Raw genomic sequence first — 12,062 nt, 5'->3', positions numbered from 1 at the left:
TAGCTCTGGCATCTTCCACCAAAATTTGGAACCAAGGACTGATCACCTCAATCCACAAAAGTGGAGACAAATTTGACCCCAATAACTACCCTACTAGAATCTGAAGTCTAATGTCTACTGATGATCTGGTGCTTCTGTCACCAACCAAGGAGGGCCTACAGCAGCACCTAGATATTCTGCACCGATTCTGCCAGACCTGGGCCCTGATAGTAAATCTCAGTAAGACCAAAATAATGGTGTTCAAAAAAATCTCCAGTCGTCAGGACCATAAATACAAATTCCATCTAGACACCGTTGCCCTAGAGCACACAAAAAAACGATACATACCTTGAACCCATTGCCCTTTATGGTTGTGAGGTCTGTGGTCCGCTCACCAACCAAGAATTCACAAAATGTGACAAACACCAAATTGAGACTCTGCATGCAGAATTCTTCAAAAATATCCTCCATGTACAACGTAGAACACCAAATAATGCAGAGCAGAATTAGGCCGATACCCGCTAATTATCAAAATACAGAAAAGAGACGTTAAATTCTACAACCACCTAAAAGGAAGCAATTCCCAAACCTTCCATAACAAAGCCATCACCTACAGAGAGATGAACCTGGAGAAGAGTCCCCTAAGCAAGCTGGTCCTGGGGCTCAGTTCACAAACACAAACACACTCCACAGAGCCCAGGACAGCAACACGATTAGACCCATCCCAATCATGAGAAAACAAAAAGATAATTATTTCCAATGTGTCAAGTAATTAACAAAAAAACAGAGCAAACTAGAATGCTATTTGGCCCTAAACAGAGAGTACACAGTGGCAGAATACCTGACCACTGTGACTGACCAAAACTTAAGGAAAGCTTTGACTTTGTACAGACTCAGTGAGCATAGCCTTGCTATTGAGAAAGGCTGCCGTAGGCAGACATGGCTCTCAAGAGAAGACAGACTTTGTGCACACTGCCCACAAAATGAGGTGGAAACTGAGCTGCACTTCCTAACCTCCTGCCCAATGTATGACCATATTAGAGACACATATTTCCCTAAGATTACAGAGATCCAAAAGAATTTGAAAACAAACCCGATTTTGATAAACTCCCATATCTACTGGGTGAAATACCACAGTGTGCCATCACATCAGCAAGATTTGTGACCTGTTGCCACAAGAAAAGGTCCACCAGGGAAGAACAAACACCATTGTAAATACAACCCATATTTATGCTTATTTATTTTCCCTTTTGTACATTAACAATTTGTACATCGTTACAACACTGTATATATACATAATATGACATTTGTAATGTCTTTATTCTTTTGAAACATCTGTATGTTAAATGTTTACTGTTAATTTTTATTGTTTATTTAACTTTTGTATATTATCTACCTCACTTGCTTTGGCAATGTTAACATATGTTTCCCATGCCAATAAACCCCCTTGAATTGAATTGATTTATTATTATATTATTATCTTTGTTAACATGAGGCCAAAGTTACTGCTGGACAATTGACCAATAGTGTCCTCTAGTGGCGATGTCAAGATCTACTGTGTTCTGAACTGTCTTGCATGATGGCACAGTATCCCTTCTATGGTTGACCCCCACAATGTAGCCTCAGAATCACTCAGGCAATAGCTTCACATGCCGTGCTTCTAGTCTTGAAGAGACTACCGGACATTCAAAACGTTAAACCACATACTCTATGGCAGGGACACTCAAGTACTATTTGAGAAGGTCCAGTCACACATTTCCTAGGCGGTAAAGGTCCTGACTGATATGTCATTTATCGGCTTGGTAGCAAACCCCCACCTCACAACCCATGCAACCCCAAACTGTTCACATCCTTCTTGTCCTGTTCTTCCCGCTTTCATCACTCAGAATCAGAGCATCGTGGCAAAAACTGACAGACTGAATGGCCAAACCTTCAGGTTGCCGAATAGCCACAACTGTTCCCCGATCCCCTCCTGCCCCACGTTTGTTTAGAAACGTTGCCCCTTCTAACTGCAGCAACTGTACAGAATTTAAAAATAATTGTAAATATATAGTGCCATAAAAAATGATTTTTGCATATTTTTGATACCGAATTTTATCAGACCTTCAACCAAAACCTAATATTAGATAAAGGGAACCTGAGTTTATAAATAACTAAAATGGATACTTATTTTATTTAATTAACATAGTTATGCAAGACCCAATTCCCCTGTGTGAAACAGTAATTGCCCCCTTACACTTAATGACTGGTTGTTCCATCTTCAGCAGCAATGACAGCAACCAAATGCTTCCTGTAGTTGTTGATCAGTCTCTCACATCGTTGTGGAGAAAACTTGGCCCACTCTTGCATGCAGAACTGCTTTAATTCAGCGACATTTGTGGGTTTTCAAGCATGAGCTGCTAGTTTCAAGTCCTGCCACAACATCTAAATTAGGATTAGGTCTGGACTTTGACTCGGCCATTCCAAAATGTCAAATTGGGCCAAAATTAATTGAGTATCAAACAATATGCAAAAGTAGAGAAAATTAGAAAGGGGGCAAATACTTTTTTTCACAGCACTGTGTGTGTGTGTATCAACTCAGCAGAAAAAAAGAAATGTCCTCTCACTGTCAACTACATTTATTTTCAGCAACTTAACATGTATAAATATTTGTATGAACATATAACTGAGACATAACCTGAACAAGGTCCACAGAGATGTGACCAACAGAAACACCAGTCTCGACATCAACAGTGAAGAGGCGACTCCGGGATGCTGGCCTTCGAGGCAGAGTTGCACGGAAAAAGCCACATCTCAGACTGGCCAATAAAAATAAAAGATTAAGATGGACAAAATAACACAGACACTGGACAGAGGAACTCTGCCTAGAAGGCCAGCATCCCAGAGTCGCCTCTTCACTGTTGACGTTGAGACTGTTGTTTTGCGGGTACTATTGAATGAAGCTGCCAGTTGAGGACTTGTGAGGTGTCTGTTTCTCAAACTAGACACTAATATACTTGTCCTCTTGAACCGAGCTCAATCTTAATTTCATCAGACTAGAGAATCTTGTTTCTCATGTTCTGAGAGTCCTTTAGGTGCCTTTTGGCAAACTCCAAGCGGGCTGTCGTGTCTTTTACTGAGAAGTGGCTTCTGTCTGGCCACTCCACCATAAAGGCCTGATTGGTGGAGTGCTGCAGAGATAGTTGTCCTTCTGGAAGGTTCTCCCATCTCCACAGAGGCACTCTGGAGCTCTGTCAGTGACCCTCGGGTTCTTGGTCACCTCTCCCCTCATTGCTATTTTGGCCGCGTCTGTGCCTTTCCAAATCATGTTCAATCAAATTAATTTACTACAGGTGGACTCCAATCAAGATGTAGAAACATCAACGATGATCAATGGAAACAGGATGCACCTGAGCTCAAATTCGAGTTTCATAATTATCCAAAAAAGGTATATTTTTCATTTCTAATCCTACATTTCTAAAAAAAAAGTTTCACTGTCATTATGGGTATTGTGTGTAGATTGATGAGGGAAAATAATTTAATCAATTTTAGAATAAGGCTGTAACGTAACAAAATGTGGAAAAATTCAAAGGGTCTGAATACTTTCCGAATGCACAGTGTATATATATTTATATACAGTTGAAGTCAGAAGTTTACATACACTTAGGTTGAAGTCATTAAAACTGTTTTTTTCAACCACTCCACAAATTTCATGGTAACAAACTATTGTTTTGGCAAGTCAGTTAGGACATCTACTTTGTGCATGACACAAGTAATTTTTCCAACAATTGTTTACAGACAGATTATTTCACTTATAATTCACTGTATCACAATTCCTGTGGGTATAAATTGACTGTTCCTTTAAACAGCTTGGAAAATTCCAGAAAATTATGTCATGGCTTTAGAAGCTTCTGATAGACTAATTGACATAACTTGAGTCAATTGGAGGTATACCTGTGGATGTATTTCAATGCCTACCTTCAAACTCAGTGGCTCTTTGTTTGACATAATGGGAAAATCAAAAGAAATCAGCCAAGACCTCAGAAAAAAAATTGTAGTCCTCCACAAGTCTGGTTCATCCTTGGAAGCAGTTGCCAAACGCCTGAAGGTACCACGTTCATCTGTACAAACAATAGTACGCAAGTATAAACACCATGGGACCATGTAGCCGTCATACCGCTCAGGAAGGAGATGCATTCTGTCTACTAGAAATTAACGTACTTTGGTGCGAAAAGTGCAAATCAATCCCAGAACAACAGCAAAAGGACCCTGTGAAATGCTGGAGGAAACGGGTACAAAAGTATCTATATCCCACAGTAAAACGAGTCCTATATCGAGATAACCTGAAAGGCCGCTCAGCAAGGAAGAAGCCACTGCTCCAAAACCGCCATAAAAATAGCCAGACTACGGTTTGCAACTGCACATGGGGACAAAGATGGTACTTTTGGAGAAATGTCCTCTGGTCTGATGAAGCACAAAAATAGAACTGTTTGGCCATAATGACCATCGTTATGTTTGGAGGAAAAAGGGAGAGGCTTGCAAGCCGAAGATCACCATCCCAACCGTGAAGCACCGGGGTGGCAGTATCATGATGTGGGGGTGCTTTACTGCAGGAGGCTTTACTGCAGGAGGGACTGGTGGACTTCACAAAATAGATGGCATCATGAGGGGAAATTATGTGGATATATTGAAGCAACATCTCAAGACATCAGTCAGGAAGTTAAAGCTTGGTCACAAATGGGTCTTCCAAATGGAAAATGACCCCAAGCATACTTCTAAAGTTGTGGCAAAATGGCTTAAGGACAACAAAGTCAAGGTATTGGAGTGGCCATCACAAAGCCATGATCTCAACCCTGTAGAAAAATCGTGGGCAGAACTGAAAAAGCATGTGTGAGCAAGGAGGCCTACAAACCTGACTCAGTTACACCAGCTCTGTCAGGAGGAATGGGCCAAAATTCACCCAACTTATTGCGGAAGGCTACCCGAAAAGTTTGACCCAAGTTAAACAATTTAAAGGCAATGCTACCAATTATTAATTGAGTGTATGTAAACTTCTGACCCACTGGGAATGTGATGAAAGAAATACAAGCTGAAATAAATCACTCTCTCTACTGTTATTCTGACATTTCACATTATTAAAATAAAGTGGTTATCCTAACTGACCTAAGAAATTGAAGTTTTACTAGGATTAAATATCAGGAATTGTGAAAACTGAGATTACATGTATTTGGCTAAGGTGTATGTAAACTTCCGACTTCAATTGTATATATATATATATATATATATATATATACATATATATCTCCAGTATATGCCGGGTTATATTTTTTCATTCTATTATTTTATTTTACTATTGTTTCACTCACATCTCTTTGACCTGCACTGTTGAAGCTTGGAACATAAGAATTTCACTGTACCCTGCAATTACATCTGCGACCCTGTGCATGTGACTAATAAACTCAGAGTTGTATTTGTATTTATTATGGATCCCCATAAGCTGCTGCCAAGGCAGGGGTCTGTCAAAATTAAGGCAGTTCTACAATTTTAAAAACATTACATTCATAACAGATTTCACAACACACTAAGTGTGCTCTCTCAGGCCCCTATTCCACTACCACATATGTAGAATACAAAATCCATGTGAGTATAGTGCATATGTTATCGTGTGATCTGCTCTCTCAGGCCCCTACTCCACTACCACATATGTAGAATACAAAATCCATGTGAGTATAGTGCGTATGTTATCGTGTGTGTATGCATGTCTGCCCCTATGTTTTTGTGTTTGCCTCACAGTCCCTGCTATTCCATAAGGTGTACTTTTATCTGTTTTTTAAAATCTGATTCTACTGCTTGCATCAGATACCCAATGTAGAATAGAGTTCCATGTAGTCATGGCTCGATGTAGTGCTGTGTGCTAGTCGTTTAAACAGACAGATCAGTGCTTTCAACATGTCAATAACTCTCACAAATACAAGTAGTGATGAAGTCAAGCTCTGCTCCACTTTGAGCCAGGAAAGATTAACATTCAGATTATTAATGTTTGCTCTCTGTGTTCATCCAATGGCCAGACGTTTTGCCCTGTTCTGAGCCAATTGCAATTTACTAAGAGTTGGTAAAAGGCTGATTGGTTGGCTATTTGAGCTAGTAAAGGGGGCTTTACTATTCTTAGGTAGCGGAATGACTTTTGCTTCCCTCCGGGCCTAGACTTTCTCGTAGACTTAAATTGAAGGTATGGCCAATAGGAGTGGCAATATCGTCTGCTATTATCCTCTAATTTTTCTCCCAGTTTTGTCAGACCCCGGTGGCTTGTCATTGTTGATACCAATCATTTTTTCACTACTTCCACACTCACTTTACAGAATTCAAAATTTTCCATGGCTTATGTGTGTTCGTATAATACCAGGAGTCGAATCCTGAATCTAGTCCTTGTTTTACGCATTCTGGGTCGGGATTACGACCTGCGGTCCACCAGTTGAGAATGTGCTGTGACCTTGCCATAGAGCAGCCATAGGGGAAAATATATTCTTTATCACATTTAAAGAGTTGTAGCATACACCTGCAATTGACTCAAACTTCCATGAAAGGATGGAGAGGCACTACAAGGACAGGGAGCAGTTGGTTTTCAGAAAGCAGTGAATGGTAAACACACAAAATGAGCACTCCCGCGCATCAGGTAAGTTAAAAACCTTTATTGGAATTAACAAACTTGAGACGTGATGTTGCAAGGCTTTTCACATTTTCCACAGTTGAGGAATAAACAAATTCACGCTAAAATGACCCAGCGTGACAGCGGAATTGTGCAAAACTAGATCAGATAGATAGTGAGGACTATCAGTTGGTCGCAATGTGCTCCATACCCCCCCCCCCCTCCTTTGGCCCAAACCCATTGATGTCTGCGGATATGAAGGCTTTGGAAAGGTATAAGCAGTGTAGTGGTGGAGGGTCCACCTTACAGATCTGCAGACATCCAAAGGTCAGGTTCACATACTGGTTAGGACCAAGAGCGTAGTGATAGGGAGCAAATTGGGACCAGCTGCAAGACAAGAGAGTTGGGCAAATAGAGGAGTAAGTACAATAGCAGATAATCACCAGACAAATACCAAGTCACTGTGTTGATACTTAAATCAACAGAAGAGTCTTGTACGTGTAAATGCTGCACACAACATGCATCCTGAGATCACACAGCAGCATAGGTTAATAAGTGCTTAAAGTGGTTTAATGCTAGAACAGAATGCTATTCCTGTTGAAACAAAACGTACTCCCCATTTCACGTAAACAATGCACAGGATTCAAAAAGAATACTGCAACAGAAATGCTCTTAATGTAATAATGATTTGCATGACAGTAGCCCCGAGGGTGAGGCTAGTCGGTTTAACAGAATGAGAGATTATATTGCATTGGTTGTTGGTACCGGACAGTACTGTACACAGTGAACAATCCCAATTGCTAAAATGACTCAGACACACCAAGAAGACCCCTAAGCACTGATCAAATGTAAATCGTTAAAGAATGGCGCCGGAGGGGATTGCTGCCGTTTTACATGCTCTTCAACAATTGTGCTATTTTGTGTGTTTTTCCGCATTGTTTGTAACTTATTTTGTACATAATGTTGATGCTAGCATGTCTTATGAAAAGAGCTTCTGGATAAGAACAGCGATTACTCACCTCAAACTGGAGTAATATGTTTTCTTTAATGAGTCTGATGCAAAGGATATAAAGTTGCTCTCAGACAAAAGCCAAAATCTCTGTCATTCGCATTAAGAAAATAAAGAAATACAAGGGGCGGAGATCAGGGTACCTTGTGAGAATTTGTAGGTGAGTGGATAACCCGGCTCGACCATCCATTCTATTGGCCAACATGAAATCACTGGAGAGTAAACTGTATGAGCTCAGTTCGAGACTATCCTACCAACGTGACATTGAAAGAAGACACGGATAATATACAGTTGGCTGCGTTTTCCGTGCATCGGCAGGACAGAACAGCGACATCCGTTAGACAAGGGGTGGGGGTGTGTGAGAACAGCTGCTGCGAGATGTCTAATATTGAGGTATTGCTCGTCTGAGTTAGTGTGGCCTACAGCTTATCATGAGGTACATCTACCAAGAAGGTTTTCATCTATATTTTTCGTAGCCGTCTATTTACCACCACAAACCGACGCTGGCACTAAGAAAATGCTCATCCGGAAGCGACGCTCCTAGTGGCCAGGGACTTTAATGCAGGCAAACTTAAATCCATTTTACCTCATTTCTACCAGCATGTCACATGAGCAACTAAAAATGCTATACCACCTTTACCCCACATTCAGAGACGCGTATAAAGCTCTCCCTCGCCAACCAGTTGGCAAATCTGACCTTAATTCTATCCTCCTGATTCCTGCTTACAAGCAACAACTAAAGCAGGAAGTAGCAGTGACTCGCTCAATACGGAAGTGGTCAGATGATGCGGATGCTACGCTACAGGACTCTTTTGCTAGCACAGACTGGAATATGTTCTGGGAGGATGTTCTGTTACATCCTCAGAAAGCATGAGCTCCTGAGTTGGGAAAATCTTGTGCAATACACCGACGCATGTCTTGTATTCAAGATCCTAAATGGCCTGGCTCCCCCTCCACTCAGTATTTTTGTTCAACAGAAAACCCAAACATATGGCAGCAGATCCACAAGGTCTGCATTGAGAGGTGACTGTATAGTTCCCTAAAGGAAAAGCACCTTTAGTAAATCCGCTTTATCTGTGAGAGCTTCCCATGTCTGGAATCCACTGCCTTCAGACATACATAACTGCACCACTTTATCACACTTTCACAAAAATGTATGAATACATGGCTTAAGGTCAATCTAATTTGTGATCATAATCCATAGCTGTGTATTGCTGCTTTCCGTGTTGTCTGTAGCTTGTGAGGTGTGGAACCACCTTATACTTTTATGAATTTTGTCTTATGTTGCTCTGGCTGTATGATACGTCTTTTTGCTTGTCGTATGTTGCTCTGCGTGTGCTCACTGCTCAATGATTGTCTATATTGTAATTGTTTTTAATAACCTTCCCAGGGACTGCGGTTAAAAATTTGCCAGGTTGGCTAAAACCGGCACTTTTACTGAAACGTTGATTAATGTGCAATGTCCCTGTAAAAATAAATTAAACTCAAACTCAATTCATCCAATGTCAGTGAGGAGTATACCACCTCAGTCACCGGCTCCATCAATAAGTGCATTGACGACATCAACCCCACAGTGACCGTACGTACATATCCCAAACAGAAGCCATGGATTACAGGCAACAACAGCACCAAGCTAAAGGCAAGAGCTGCCGCTTTCAAGGAGCGGGACACTAATCCGTACCCTTATAAGAAATCCCACGATGTCCTCAGATGAACCATCAAACAGGCAAAGCATCGATACAGGACTAAGATTGAATCCTACTACACCGGCTCAGACGCTCGTCGGATTGTGGCAGGACTACAAAGGGAAACCCAGCCACGAGTTGCCCAGTAACGCGAGCCAACCAGACGGGCTAAATGCCTTTTATGGTCACGTCGAGGCAAGCAACACTGAAGCATGCATGAGACCACCAGCTGTTCAGGACGACTGTGTGATTATCCTCTCTGTAGCCTATGTGAGCAAGATTTTTAAATAGGTCAAAATCACAAAACCACGGGGCCAGACGGATTACCATCACAGGTACTCCAAGCATGCATTGACCAACTGGCAAGTGTCTTCACTGACATTTTTAACCTTTCTCTGACCGAGTCTGTAATATTTACATGTTTCAAGCAAACCACCATAGTCCCTGTGCACAAGAAAGTGAAGGTAACCTGCCTAAATGACTACCGCCCCGTAGCACTCACGATGGTAGCCATGAAGTGCTTTGAAAGGCTGGTAATGGCTCATCTCAACACAATCATGCCGGAAACCCTAGACCCACTCCAATTCGCTTGCCACTCCAACAGATCCACAGATGATGCAATCTCAATCCACACTCCCCTTTCCCACCTGGACAAAAGGAACACCTATGTGAGAATGCTATTCATTGTCTGGAGCTCAGCGTTCAACACCATAGTGCCCTCAAAGCTCAAAGTCATCCTGACGGGGCGCCCCCCAGGTGGTAAGGGTAGATAAACAAGACATCTGCCACGCTGATCCTTAATACGGGGGCACCTTAGGGCTGTGTGCTTAGTCCCCTCATGTTCTCCCAGTTCTTCCACGTCTGCGTGGCCAAACGCAACTCCAACACCATCATTAACAACGGCGGTAGGCCTGATCACCGACAACGATGAGACAGCCTATAGGGAGGAGGACAAGAGACCTGGCAGTGTTGTGCCAGGACAACAACCTCTCCCTCAACATGATCAAGACAAAGGAGATGATTGTGAACTACAGGAAAAGGAGGACCGAGCATTCCCCCATTCACATCAACTGGGCTGTAGCGGAGTGGGTTGACTAACACGGCTTGAACACACCAAGAAAGTTGTGAAGAGGACATGACAATGCCTTTTTCACCCTCAGGAGACTGAAAAGATTTGGCATGGGTCTTCAGATCCTCAAATGTTTCACAGCTGCACCATTGAGAGCCTTCTGACCGGTTGCATCACCACCTGGTATGTCAACTGCTCGACATCTGATCGTAAGGCACTACAGAGGGTAGTTCGTACAACCCAGTACATTACTGGTGCCAAGCTTCCTACCATCCAGGACCTATTACACTAGGCAGTGTCACAGGAAGGCCCAACAAACTGTCAAAGACTCCAGTCACCCAAGTCATTGACTGTTCTCTCTGCAACCGCACGGCAAGTGGTACCGGAGCACCAAGTCTAGGTCCAAAAGGTTACTTACCCCCAAGCCATAAAACTACTGATCAATTAATCAATATAGTCCACTAGGACTATTTACAGTGCATTCTTGACCTGTATACAGAAAGGCTGCCAATATGGTCTAGAGCCTCTATACAAATGCATTGAACATTCAACAATGCTACATTTTCTCAAGGTCTATTTATTTTGTAAATAAATTGTATTTCAATAACTTGAAGGGCAGATTTCAGATTATTAATAAGAGCACAACTATTTTTGCTTAACTATAAATACACACAACTGAAGGAAATACTTATATATATATATTTTTAAAAATCATTTTCAAATATTACATTTAACAAAACTATACTTATTGACGCTCTGTTCAATAAACCACATTACCATGGATTAGTTAAAGCCATAAAAGGAGTAGAGGTTTGGCCTCACAGTGGCATAGCTAGAGAAACAACAACAGCCTCCCTGAGGACAGTCACTTCAACAGCACATTTCAAATATTGAATACAAAAACTCAAATCTTGCAAAACTCACCCCCCATTAGCCATGTTCTTCTTATAGACGAAACTCGCAATTAAATTAAAGGTTGCGTCCCACCATTCCCTAATATAGTGCACTACTACACTGAACAAAAACACATGTACAGTGCTGGTCTCATGTTTCATGAGCTGAAATAAAATATCCTAGAAATGTTCCGTATGCACAAAACACTTTGTGTGCACAGACTCGTTTACACGCGTTAATGAGCATTTCATCATTTGTCAAGATAATCCATCCACCTGACAGGTGTGGAAATATCAAAAAGCTGAATAACCAGTATTATCAATACACAAGTGCACCTTGTGCTGTGGAAAATAAAAGGCCACTAAAATGTGTAGTTGTCTCACACAACACAATGCCAGAGGTGTTTCAAGTTGAGGGAGTGTGCAATTGGCATGACTGGAGCCGTTGCCAGAGAATTTAATGTTAATTTCTCTAGCATAAGCTGACTCCAAGGTTGTTTTAGAGAATTTCTTAGTACATCCAACCGGCCTTACAACCACAGACCATGTGTAGCCACGCTAGCCCAGGACCGCCACATCTGGGTTCTTCACCTACGGAATTGTCAGAGGGGGGAGGAGTATATCTATCTATAATAAAGCCATTTTGTGGGGGAAATCTTATTCTGATTTTAAAAATAAATAAATTTACCTTTGGCTGGGCCTGGCTCCCAAGGCAAAGGGTGGCTACTTTGAAGAATAAAATATATTTTATTTGTCTAACACTTCTTTGGTTACTACATGATTCCACGTGTGTTATTTCATA

The sequence above is a fragment of the Oncorhynchus gorbuscha genome, linkage group LG04, assembly GCF_021184085.1.
Source record: "Oncorhynchus gorbuscha isolate QuinsamMale2020 ecotype Even-year linkage group LG04, OgorEven_v1.0, whole genome shotgun sequence".
NCBI lineage: Eukaryota > Metazoa > Chordata > Actinopteri > Salmoniformes > Salmonidae > Oncorhynchus > Oncorhynchus gorbuscha.
This window is presented reverse-complemented; position numbering follows the sequence as displayed.